An 11,750-nucleotide genomic window follows, 5' to 3' on the forward strand; every position below is an offset into this window, starting at 1 on the left:
CCAGGTATATTTTGAAATACCCTAAGCCAATATTAGAATTTAATATGGAAAAATCTAGTAAGAAAAACAGCAGAGTTCTTCAAACAAATTTTAAACTTATCCCCAGATTCCACAAACCCCACTATAGCATGCTTTTCTTGTGCATGTTGAGATGTGCTGTCCAATAGAGAATGGACAACATTGTCCTCAAGACTGAAATAGTTAGGCTTGCTCAGACAGATAAATATGCCTCTGTAAGATCCGAAGAGATCAAGAAAGAACATACAGCAGGGAATAATTAATTCAACCTTAGATTACAGTGAGAGAATATGTGGAACTCTTGTAGTTATAACAAGTCAGACCAACTGGGTTTCCAGGATATGGAAATGAAAAACAAAAAATAGTAAATGTATCCATAGAGAACAGGAAAGTTTTTCTCTCCAAACTCATAACTGACAATTTCCTTTCCCCAAAGACGGCTACTTTTTTTTCATGCCTCCTATGTGACACTACTCTAATTGTGTGATAGTTACAAACTATTCTACCAAACCTCACAGCAACCCAAAGGGGTATTAATATCATCCTCAATTTAAAGGTAAATTAACTGAGGCTTAGAGAGCTTCGATAACCACCTAATTAGTAAAACTGACCCTAAGCAGCCAAATGCTCAGGATATAATAGTCCCCTGCCAAACTTCAGTTCCTTCTCTTTGCAATAAGGTGAATACAAGAGTACTTCATGACATTTGTGGGGGGAAAAATGGAAATAAAAGATAACCAAAATATTGAAATCCATGTAAGTTTTTTTCATAATTTACATTTTCCATTAGCTTTTTGAAGACCCCTGATATATGCCCTACATTCCTCAGAGAGGTATTTATAAGGAGACAATAATATGGATGTGAATGTACTTTTAAAAGGTAACAGGTAATCACTTCTCTGCCTTTTGGCTAAGATCAAGTGTAAAAGAAAAGGGGCTCGAGGCCGGCGCCGCGGCTCAACAGGCTAATCCTCCACCTAGCGGCGCCGGCACACCAGGTTCTAGTCCCGGTCGGGGCGCCGGATTCTGTCCTGGTTGCCTCTCTTCCAGGCCAGCTCTCTGCTATGGCCCGGGAGTGCAGAGGAGGATGGCTCAAGTGCTTGGGCCCTGCACCCCATGGGAGACCAGGAGAAGCACCTGGCTCCTGGCTTCGGATCAGCGCGGTGCGCTGGCTGCAGCGTGCCAGCCGCGGCGGCCATTGGAGGGTGAACCAACGGCAAAGGAAGACCTTTCTCTCTCTCTCTCTCTCTCTCTCTCTCTCTCTCTCATTGTCCACTCTGCCTGTCAAAAATAAAAAAAGGAAGAAAAAGAAAAGGGGCTCGCATTGCAGCACAGTGGTTTAGCTATCACCTGTGACACCAGCATCCCATATGAGTGCCTGTTCAAGTCCTAGCTGCTCCATTTTTGATCCAGCTCCCTGCTAAGGCTCCAGAAGGCAATGGAATATGGCCCAAATACTTGGGCATCTATCACCCACGTGGGAGATCCAGATGGAAGTTCATGGCTTTGGCCTGGCCCAGCCTTGGCTGTTGCAGGCATCTAGAAGAGAGAACCAGAAGATGGGAGTGCATGCGCTCTCTCTCTCGCTCTCTCTCTCTTTCCTTCTGTCTCTCTCTCTCTCTCTCTCTGTAACTCTGCCTTTCAAATAAAATTAAAAATCTAAAAATAAATAAATAATGAAACCAGACCTCTTTCCAGTATTGAACATGTATCCTCCCAGACTGCCTTTGTAGATAAAAATTATGAAAAGAATGAGTCAGAAAGATTTCTGCCATATTTTAATGAGATTATTTATCCAGTGTACTGATGAGGATTTGCTAAATGTAAATCATTCTCCTTTTTAAAAAAATTTTTTATTAGGGGCCAGTGCTGTAGCATAGTGGGTGGGGCCGCCACCTGCAGTGCCGGCATCCCATATGGGCGCTGGTTCCAGTACTGGCTGCTCCACTTCCAATCCAGCTCTCTGCTATGGCCTGGGAAGGCAGTGGAAGATGGCCCGAGTCCTTGGGTCCCTGCACTCCCATGGGAGACCTGGAGGAAGCTCCTGGCTGCTGGCTCTGGATTTGCACAGCTCTGGCAATTTCGGCCAATTGGGGAGTGAACCAGCAGGTGGAAAACCTCTCTCTCTCTCTCTCTCTCTCTCTCTCTCTCTCTCTTTCGCTCTCTTTCTGACTCTCCTCTCTTTGTGTAACTCTGACTTTCAAATAAATAAATAAATCTTTAAAAATCTATTAATTTGAGAGGCAGAGAGAAAAAGAGACCAAGAGAGAGTTCTCATTTTCTGGTTCACTCCCCCCAAATACCCACAAGGGCCAGATCTGGGCTGTGCCAAAGCCAGGAGCTGACAGTTCGATCCAGATCTCCCACATGGGTGTGGCAAGAACACAATTACTTGAGCCATAAAGGCTGCTTCCCAGGGTCTGCAGTTGCAGGAAGCTGGAATCAGAAGCCAGAGGTGGTCATCAAACCCAGATAGCCCAACATGGGATAGAAGCGTCTGAATGGGCTAGGTCAGATTCCTGCCCCCAAATTTTTACTTGGCTATATTACTGAGAAGGGCGGCTTCTTTGGTCTTACTGTTATTAACCTGTCAGCCAATGACACCTATGTTATTGGGACTCAGTTTCATCTCAAGTCTATAATAACAAAAGAATGTCACTATAACATATGTTGCTTTTCAGGAAACAGTTTTGCAGATAACTACTAACCAGATGCTAAAAGAATAATAAAAATGTTAGTTTCATTTTTCAATACCTGTATACAGTCAGGTCCCTACTACCAGGTTAATGGAAAGAGCATAGAAGTAGACATTTCCCTCACTATGCCAATGAGGACATCCTCTCCTCACAGTGGTAGTGACTGACAAGCTGAAAGGATAACAATATTTGTCATGTGTCTTCCTTTAATATACTTTTTTTTGCATCAGCTTCTAGAGGGCAGAAAGTTGAACTTTAAAAATAAGCAAGTGACTTCTTTCTAATCACCACAGTTGTCAGGCTCCTGAAATGTGGAGTTACAATACAACTTCAAGGGACTTCCTTTTTTCTTTTTTTTCTCCAATCATCTTCCATTGGGGTTGTAATGTATCACCCAAAATTTAAAAACTTTAAGAGATAGAATGGCACGGAACCTTTGGGAATCAACTTTTTACTGGACATTTTAGCCCTGGGAGCATGTTTGCTATTTTTTCAGAAGCAGAACATAAACTTTCTGGAGCCAGATGGCCTAGTTGAAAATTCTGGTGCCTCTACCACTAAAGAAGAAGAAATTACTTCATAGCTATGTGCCTCAGTTTCCACATATCCTCAGGGGATGTTGTGAGGATTAAATGAATAAATGTAAGTAAAGCTCTTAAAAATACCCAGCACATAGAAATGCTCAACTAATGCCTAATAAGCAATGCTAGTGTCACTGTGTCACTCTACAGTACCATCACTTTCCTGAAGAAGCCCTGTCCCATTGCATCCAGTTTGTCACCCCAAATCTTGCTCTTCCTCCAAGCTAACCCCTTTTCTCCCCTGAGGATATATAAAACTGCTGTCACTATTTTTTATTGCTTGACTTCCTTCTTCCCTGGCTCCTAGAGTTTATGGTGAACGTTGAGTTAGAATGTAAAAACGTCCTTCACTGGCGTCTGCCTCCAGTAGGGAAGCTAAAATGTGAAACTTTACACAATAAAGAAAAAAAAGAGAGACCCAACAGTAATATTACATCATTCAAACTCCTTGAAAACTAGCTTAATGAGAATTGATTGATACTGAGAGTTCAAATGAATAAGGAAACAGAAAATTCCTGTGACTATAGGATGGTGTCCTTAAAAAGTAAACAGATGGTAGTAAATTACAGGAGATTCTATGTGAATAGAGACACCTATTGTGTTCCCACAATGAATAATTTCTCTTCCTAGCACTTTGAAGTAATATTACCCTTCCCTGAGAGCATGGTTATTCACTTAAAACATTTTTCATCTGCTATACCAGAGGTGAAGGCCAGTGTTTTTAAGTATTCCCCTTGGGCCAGCCTGGATTAACATTCAGACTCTACCATTTACACCCGTGAATAAGGCATTAAACTTATCTGGACCTCAGTTCCTTCATCTATAAAAAATGGAAATAATATCTTCAAGGGATAAATAAGGGCTAAACAAGATAAAATATGTAAAAGCATGTACAACAGTAGAAGAGGAAAGCAGGAATGAATGCATGGCTACCAATTATGTGACACCGTCACATGTTTCCTTGTGAACCTAATGCAATCATGTGAGGGACACCTGTCTAATTTTTCTGCTTAGCGACAATTTCAAGTAAAATGAATCTGTACTTTTAAATTTTCTAGAAAATTCTGCGTTGTTTCTTGAAGAAAGTAGTCATCCTAAGGATCTCAGAAAAGCTAAGAATTTGCCAGTTTTACTTAAATTTGACATCAGTGTTTCAATTTAAATTTCATTTAACAATGAATCTTTTTTGCCTCTCCTAGATATAAAGGAAATTTCATTTATTTTGAAAACTATTTCTAACTTCCAAGGTTTCTGAACACATGAATATCAGCCATGGCATTCATGTCTTTTTGCCAATCTTTTTCTCCAGCACAGCTATAAAATGCTTAAACTGACTCTTCCTTTTTTACTCAGGGCCTTTTCTTTTATGGAAATCACACCTACCTAGAGAATTAACAGTATTTGAATAAAAATGTACTCATTCATTACTGCATATTCTTTTTAAAATTGGGTATTTTCACCTTACTCCACATTGAGCTAATCAAATCCTAATGATGCTGCATTTAATTCGATCTCAGAAGGTATAATTTTCCAATTGACTCTAAACAATGCATGACCTTTATGGTGTCTTCCATAAATACAGCATAGCTTCAATTACTTCAGCTAGCAGGGGATGGACAGAAAGAATAACCATTTACTTAGACAGTGGCTTCTGTGTGCTGTCAGGCTCTTCGTTTCCCCTCGACTTCCCTAGCTTGTTTCCATGAATACAATGTCTTTTTAACATCTCTCTCTGTGCAGTACAGGAGACCCCATCCATCTCCAGACGGCAGTAGCTGCAAGGCAGCCGAGCATCTCATTATCCCAAAGTGAAGCATTCTGGGAGAGTGGATGGAGAAGGCAGATAGCAGGATGGAGAAGGCAGGAAGAAGGGGAGGGAAGAGGAGGGTGGGAGCTGTAGAAAATACATGCTCACTTCCTTGGGATAATAACATGCTATGGAAATAAGAACTTCCTGTTCTGGAAAGGAAGGGTATGTAGGATGTCAAAAACCCATGACTAAGCAGATTTCAGATTCTACTACAGCTGCCTTAGCCACCCTGTGCCTCCCAACATTCAAACCTGAACTTCCAGCTGAAAATACTACAGGAGCCATGTTGGAGGGAGGAAAGCAGTAGATCCAAACATTTAAGAAAAATCTATGGTTTCAAAATTGAAACAGAAAATAATTTGGAGATACATATTTGATTACTATGCAGACCTACCTTTGTGCACATGTGCGTGTGTGTGCATATGCACACACAAAAATCACTAGCTTACCCAATTGAAAAATCTCTTCTTCCAACTTACGCTATATTTTACTTCGCTACACTGCCTTAGCCAAGATAAGTTAAAGCAAATTCCCCTTCTATTTTGGAGTCACAGAACCCTTTAAGAATCCGTGAAAATGATGTTGCTCTAGCAAAAGCCTGAAACCCACCTATGCCCATTCTACCATCCCCTAACTTAAGGATTTCAAGATTAGACTTTCATCTGTGTTAATAGGTATTTCCTTTTTCACATTCGGGGGCTTTAGGGAATAGTCGGTGCCATCCATAATTTCTTTAGCGAGAGGTTAACTCCATTTTGTTAGCTTTCCTCCTGAGCCTGGCTGACATCTGAGCCTGTGCTCAAATAACGGGAATTTTGTTTGGGAAGTGGCAGGTAAGACAAACAGTTTCAAAATGTGGGAAAATGGTGGAGTTCCTGGGAAGGCTTGGCTCAGAGCCAGCATCTTTAAAGAAGTGTGATCAAACATGGAGCAGGGGAGAAGCGCTCTTTGGAGAGGAGATGCTGAGAATAAGCATCTCTTTCCAGATTTTATTCACTTACATTTCCAAATGAGGTTCAAGTCAAAACAGCTTCTTCCTCAGCTACCCACACCCAGACTCTGGGTCTCACTCACCCACAGTCTCTCTTTGCCTTTTCCTGTGTTGAAATTTGAGAGTTGAGGGGTATAAACTTTAGGAAGTGGTTAGGTTGTTAGGAGGGATTAATGCCATTCTCCTGGGACTAGAGTAGCTACCTTGAGAGCAGATTGTTATAAAGCAAGTTCCCTTCCTCAGTGCTTTGTTTTTTCCAGATGCACCATTTGCCCTTCTGCTTTCTGCAGTATTATGATGACTCGAGGCCCTCACCAGAAGCAAAGCAGATGCTGACGCAATGGTCTTGGACTTCCTGGCCTACGGTACTGTGAGCCAAAATAAAATTCTTTCCTTTATAAATAAAATCAAAATACCTAGTCCCTGGTATTCTGTTACAGCAACAGAAAACAGACAAAGACACTCATCTAACGGCTCATCCCCTCATCCCTTGACCTGATGCTCCAGTCAGCTCCTTGAGCCCCAGAACTGGAAGCTTCTATGGCATTTCTATGGCACTTCTATGGCAATTCTATACTCTGCCCCACCCCCACAGTCTGGTCAGTGTATCCTGCAAGTCCAAACTTGAGCCCTCTAACTTCTGTTTTATTCTTCCTGCCTTCATCTCATAATCACTTCTGACTTCAAAACTCTCTCACCACAACTTGAGTCTGTTGTAAACCTCCACTCACATGTTAACACCTTTAGCACTGGGAAACATTTCAAATTCATAGATAACAAATTGGGTGATAGAATTAGGGCTGCTCCCTTTGTACCAGGTACTGTTCTAAATCCTGTTAACCCTCCCAGTTGTCCCATGAGGTAGATACTTTTGTAAAAATCTATTTTGCACGTAAAGAGACTGAAGCATAGACAGGTCCCTTAGTGTAGCCTCTGTGCCTATTTTTCGAGCACCAATGAGCAGCTACATTCAGCACAGACCTCGGAAGCCAAAGCAATTCTGTGTTCCCTCTGCTTATCATTAATGGCAACGTGAAACACTCTTCCAGGGAATGGATCTTTATTCTATTCCTGGTTAAACGAATTAGGGGGTCCAGAAACAGGACCACATGTTGGGGTATGTAAGAGAGGGGCCCAATGTAGCAGAGTGTTGTGACAGGCCATAAGCAGTGTGGCTTTAAAGGATTGAAGGGTACACGGGTCACACATATGCCACTTGCTGCTATTCCTCCCACATCTCCTCTGTGAGAGTTCTCTTCCCTTCCAGCTCTCCGTTCCGGGTGCCCAGGGCCCCTCACTGTGGCTCCTGGTAGATGGCTCCCCAGGACAGACTGCTCCCATTTTCAGGATGAAGCCTGTCCTCAGCAAGGGAAAGCAAACCTGTTCGTTCCCTAACCTTGGTCACAGGCTGAACACAACTCAAATCAGCTTGAACAGCATCCTTGAGGAAAGCCACAGAGTGGGTAGCCTCAAGAGTTGGAAAGGGAACTGCCAGGTGCCAGAATTACTGTATCTTGGCGATTCTGAGAAGATATTATAGTTTGGATGTTACTTTCAGTGTTCTACAAAGGCCCATGTGTTAAAGGCTGGGCCCCAGGGTAGTGCTATGGGCAAGTTGGATCCAACCATGGGGATTGGGAAGTGGGCCTAGTGGGAGGTCTTTAGGTCATTAGAAAGGTACCCTCTGAAGATAATTAACTTGAGAGGGTTGGTTATATAATCCCAAGATGGGCCCAGGAACTTTCTCTGTTTCCTGCCTCACCATGTTATCCTTCTCCTGCACATACCTTCTGCCGGCCACCTCCACCCCTGTATCAAACACCATCCAATCTTGGACTTTGAACCTCCCAAACCATGAGCCAAAGTCATCCTTCATAAGTATCCTGTGTCTGTTATTTAGTCGTAGTGATGAAAACTTGACTAACAGAGAAGGCTGGGAGCCTTTTGTGTATGAGACGGATCATGTCTGTTTAGTGTCATGAAATGGACATACTTCCTTCTTGCCTGCCTCCCCGAGTCACCCTAAGTTTGTGCTGCTGGAACATAAGTACCATTCCCCTTGCCCCCATCACACATATACAAAGATTAGAACCCAATATGGTCAGCCTGATTGATAGACCCTAGTGATGCTGTGTAACAGGACCTATTTTGATTAATTTGCCCTTATCAAAATGTACCTGTCCAATGTGTCATTCCCTCAGATCCTTCTGGATGACCAGCTTGCTGTTCTTGGATAAGCTAATTGAGAAGAAAATATAGATATTACCCCTTATAAAGGTATGTACAGTACAGAAAAATAAAAAAGACTCAACGTGTCTCAACACTAACACTTAACATACTCCACAAGCCAAACTCCCACTCTTCCAAGCCTCTTCTCCTCCCCCTCCACATTCAGTTCCCTTGAAAGCTCACCTCCATGAAGCCTTCCTTGACTGAAGCTGCCCACAGTCATGTCTTTGTCCACTGACCACTGCCAGCACTGGAATGGAATTTGGTAGGAGAACCAGAACCTGAACAACAAGGAGTGGAATCTTGAGGCTGGACAATCTCTAAGTGAGCTCAGCACATTCCTTCATTTCTCAGATGAGGGGACAGAGACACCCAAGGGACAGCCCGTGGCACATTGAGGGGCTGTGGGGGGGACACCCAGAGTTGCTTCTGCTTTGTCCTCCTGTCCTTTCTGAGAAAGACACCCTCTTCTTTTGGGGAGCAGCTCACCCATGTCATTTATCACATAAAGCTTTGATAGCGGTTGCCACTCACAGGGCCTCCCTGTCCAGTAAGCATGTGGTCTCAGCCACACCAATTAATCTCCTTCACTGGCATTTTAAAAATAAGAATTAGGCCGGCGCCACGGCTCACTAGGCTAATCCTCCTACCGTGGAGCCAGCACCCTGGGTTCTAGTCCCGGTCGGGGCGCCAGATTCTGTCCCCTCTTCCAGTCCAGCTCTCTGCTGTGGCCCAGGAGTGCAGTGGAGGATGGCCCAAATGCTTGGGCCCCGCACCCCCATGGGAGACCAGGAGAAGCACCTGGCTTCTGGCTTCAGATCAGCGCAGTGCGCCGGCCACAGCGCGCCAGCCTCAGCGGCCATTGTGGGGTGAACCAATGGAAAAAGGAAGACCTTTCTCTCTGTCTCTCTCTCTCACTGTCTAACTCTGCCTGTCAAAAAAGAAATTTAACGAGAGGCAGCCATCTCCATCTACAGAGTCCCAGCTGCCAGCAACCATGGCTCCTCCCTCTTAGAAAAAGCCAAGAAAAAAAAAAACAGAAATACCTGTTGGCTTGCCCCTTCATTCCTGAAGCTATCATTATTTATCAAGGGCCTTCCAGAAGCCAGACCCTGTGCTAGGCTACAGGAAGAACATGATGACTAAAACTAGATGCTGCCCTGGTGGGACTTCTGTGTTGACAGGGAACATAGTTCTTAAATAATCATGTAAGCAGAGTAAAACTACTGTTTTAGCATGCAGGAAGAGGAAAATGTACACAATTTTTCTGAGAGTGTACCAACAAGGGGATCTGGCCCTGCAGCTGTATTCTGTTGTACAGTTTGTGCACTGCACAAAAGAGCACAGACCATGGTGGGAAGGGAGCTGAAATCCCGCTTAGACTCCATCACCAACCCATGAGCCCTGGGGAGAAGGTGTTTGTCCAGAGAAAGGGCCGCGCCGTTCTTCACACACTGGCACTGTCTTCCCAAAGGGCTCAGCTTATAATAATTTGTCCCAAAGGCTTGACTAGACCAGTTAGGACTCTGGGTGTGATCCAGTCAGGGACATGGGTGGTGGGAGCGGGGTTCCTCTGAGGCAGTGACTAGAGTCTCATGAATAATGAGTAGGAGATTAGCCAAGTGGGAGGGAAGAGCTTGCCAGACAAAGGAATGACCCATACAACGGCCCTGTCTTGATGGCACTCCAGTCCCTAGTTCTGGTGGCTCCTGAAGCCTGGCTGAGCCTTTGTCCTTCCAGGGGATTGGTCTTATGGCTGGCATTATAATGCCTGTAGCTCACGTGAGAGTTTGGTCACCTACCCCTGGGAGAGTCCTGGCTCAGAGAGCAAAGCTTGTCCAGGTGTTCTTCCTCCCACGTCCAGTCCATTATCCGTGCCAGGCCCCATGTTTTCACCACAGCAATCTCTACTCTGTGTGATCTCCTCTTCTTCAGAGTAAAGGCTCTGTCTTTGGGATTTAGCACTGTCTCCAGCAGAAAATAGATCCTCAGTGAACATTTCATGCATCAAGTGTTGACAGACTCTGTACTAGTGCTCCTTTTGTCCACCACAGCTGGGTGAAGTGGTGAAGGCTGGAGGGACAGGGCGCCCTTTTTCCATGACAATCTTATCACCCACCAAGACCACCCGTGGGTTTCTACAGTCCCTGAGCATTTGCAAGCTTGGGCTTATACGCATGTTAATGGGTGGCTCTGATGTGTCTAAAACTTGGCTATGGATTGCTAAAGGGATTGATTTCATAATAGCAGGAGAGTCAGCAGCTCTTACTCCACATGCTGAGTGCCAGTGGGCAGCCTTTAAGATGAGGGGCTTCCTACATCTGATCTGCAAGCCTAGAGCAGGAGAGTAAAGCTGGTTTTCTCTCTGTGCTTTGTATCTGTTAGGGCCTTCTCGGGAGCGGGGGGAGGGATGTCAGGCAACTTGAAATCCTCTATGGTTTTGTCAGCCAAAATCAGTCTGCTTTCTCTTTGGTCTTTGCGTTATTCCCACATTAAGGGCATCCCCTGTTCTGGACAGATCTCTCCAACTGCAGGACTTCATACTGCATCTCACGCTGCTGCCTCTGCTGCTGCTGCTACTGATTTTGTTAAAGAGGCTGGCACTTGAGGCTTTTGTGAAACTCATGTCCCTTTCTCATAAGCCAGACACGATTGGCTTGAGATCCAGACTGTCCTATGGGGGCTGCTGCATACACCCACATTTGGGAATAAGAATCACAGAATGAGGTTGCTTTGCTTCACCACCTCTGGGCATCCAAGGGTTTCAGAAGACTGCCATTCTTCTCCCCAGTTCACCAGATGAGAGGAGAAATGCAAAGATGATGCGTCCTTCAGATCCCAGCCACGCTTTCTTCACCAGAACTGCAGAACCAGAGCATCTGCTGCAGTCAGGTAGAGGAGTTACAAAAAGTTTCCACTCTCGTATTTTTGGAATGAAGCACTCAAGAGTTGAGCACTGGCTTGTCCAGTCATCAGACCTCCCTGTGCAAAATTCCTTAACTTTAAAAGAGTCACTGAGTCCATGTCGGCTGCTGTAACAAAACACCACGGACTATTTATAAAGAACAGACATTGATTGCTTCCCTTTCTGGAAGCTGGGAGGGTCTAAGATCAAGGCACTGGCATTCAGTGTCTGCTGAGGGGCTCCTGGCTGTGTCCTCACATGGCAGAAGAAAGACAGGCAGGAAGGACAAACACTGTGACCACAAATGGTGGAAAGCAGAGGGCAAAGTGGGCCTGGCTAGTAACCACGCACCCTTGACATTTCTATTCATTGATTTGAGAGGCACACAAACACATGCACAGAGAGAAAAAGAGAGACAGAGAGAGAGAGAGAAACATCTGCTGGTTCACTGCCCAAGTACCCACAATGGCCAGAGCTGGGCCAAGGCCAAAGCCAGAAGCCAGGAACTCAACCCAGATCT

The 11,750-nt window shown here is 44.6% G+C and overlaps 1 long non-coding RNA gene across 1 annotated transcript; it reads left to right on the forward strand.

Annotated features, from left to right (window-relative positions):
- The first annotated feature begins 6,420 nt into the window (after positions 1 to 6,420).
- LOC133775233 (uncharacterized) lies at positions 6,421 to 11,181 on the forward strand. Its single transcript, XR_009868212.1, has 3 exons — positions 6,421 to 6,461; positions 8,298 to 8,373; positions 11,117 to 11,181. It is a non-coding gene; the product is annotated as an uncharacterized LOC133775233 (long non-coding RNA).
- Positions 11,182 to 11,750: the final 569 nt, after the last annotated feature.

Source organism: Lepus europaeus, chromosome 16, assembly GCF_033115175.1.
Source record: "Lepus europaeus isolate LE1 chromosome 16, mLepTim1.pri, whole genome shotgun sequence".
NCBI classification, from domain to species: domain Eukaryota; kingdom Metazoa; phylum Chordata; class Mammalia; order Lagomorpha; family Leporidae; genus Lepus; species Lepus europaeus.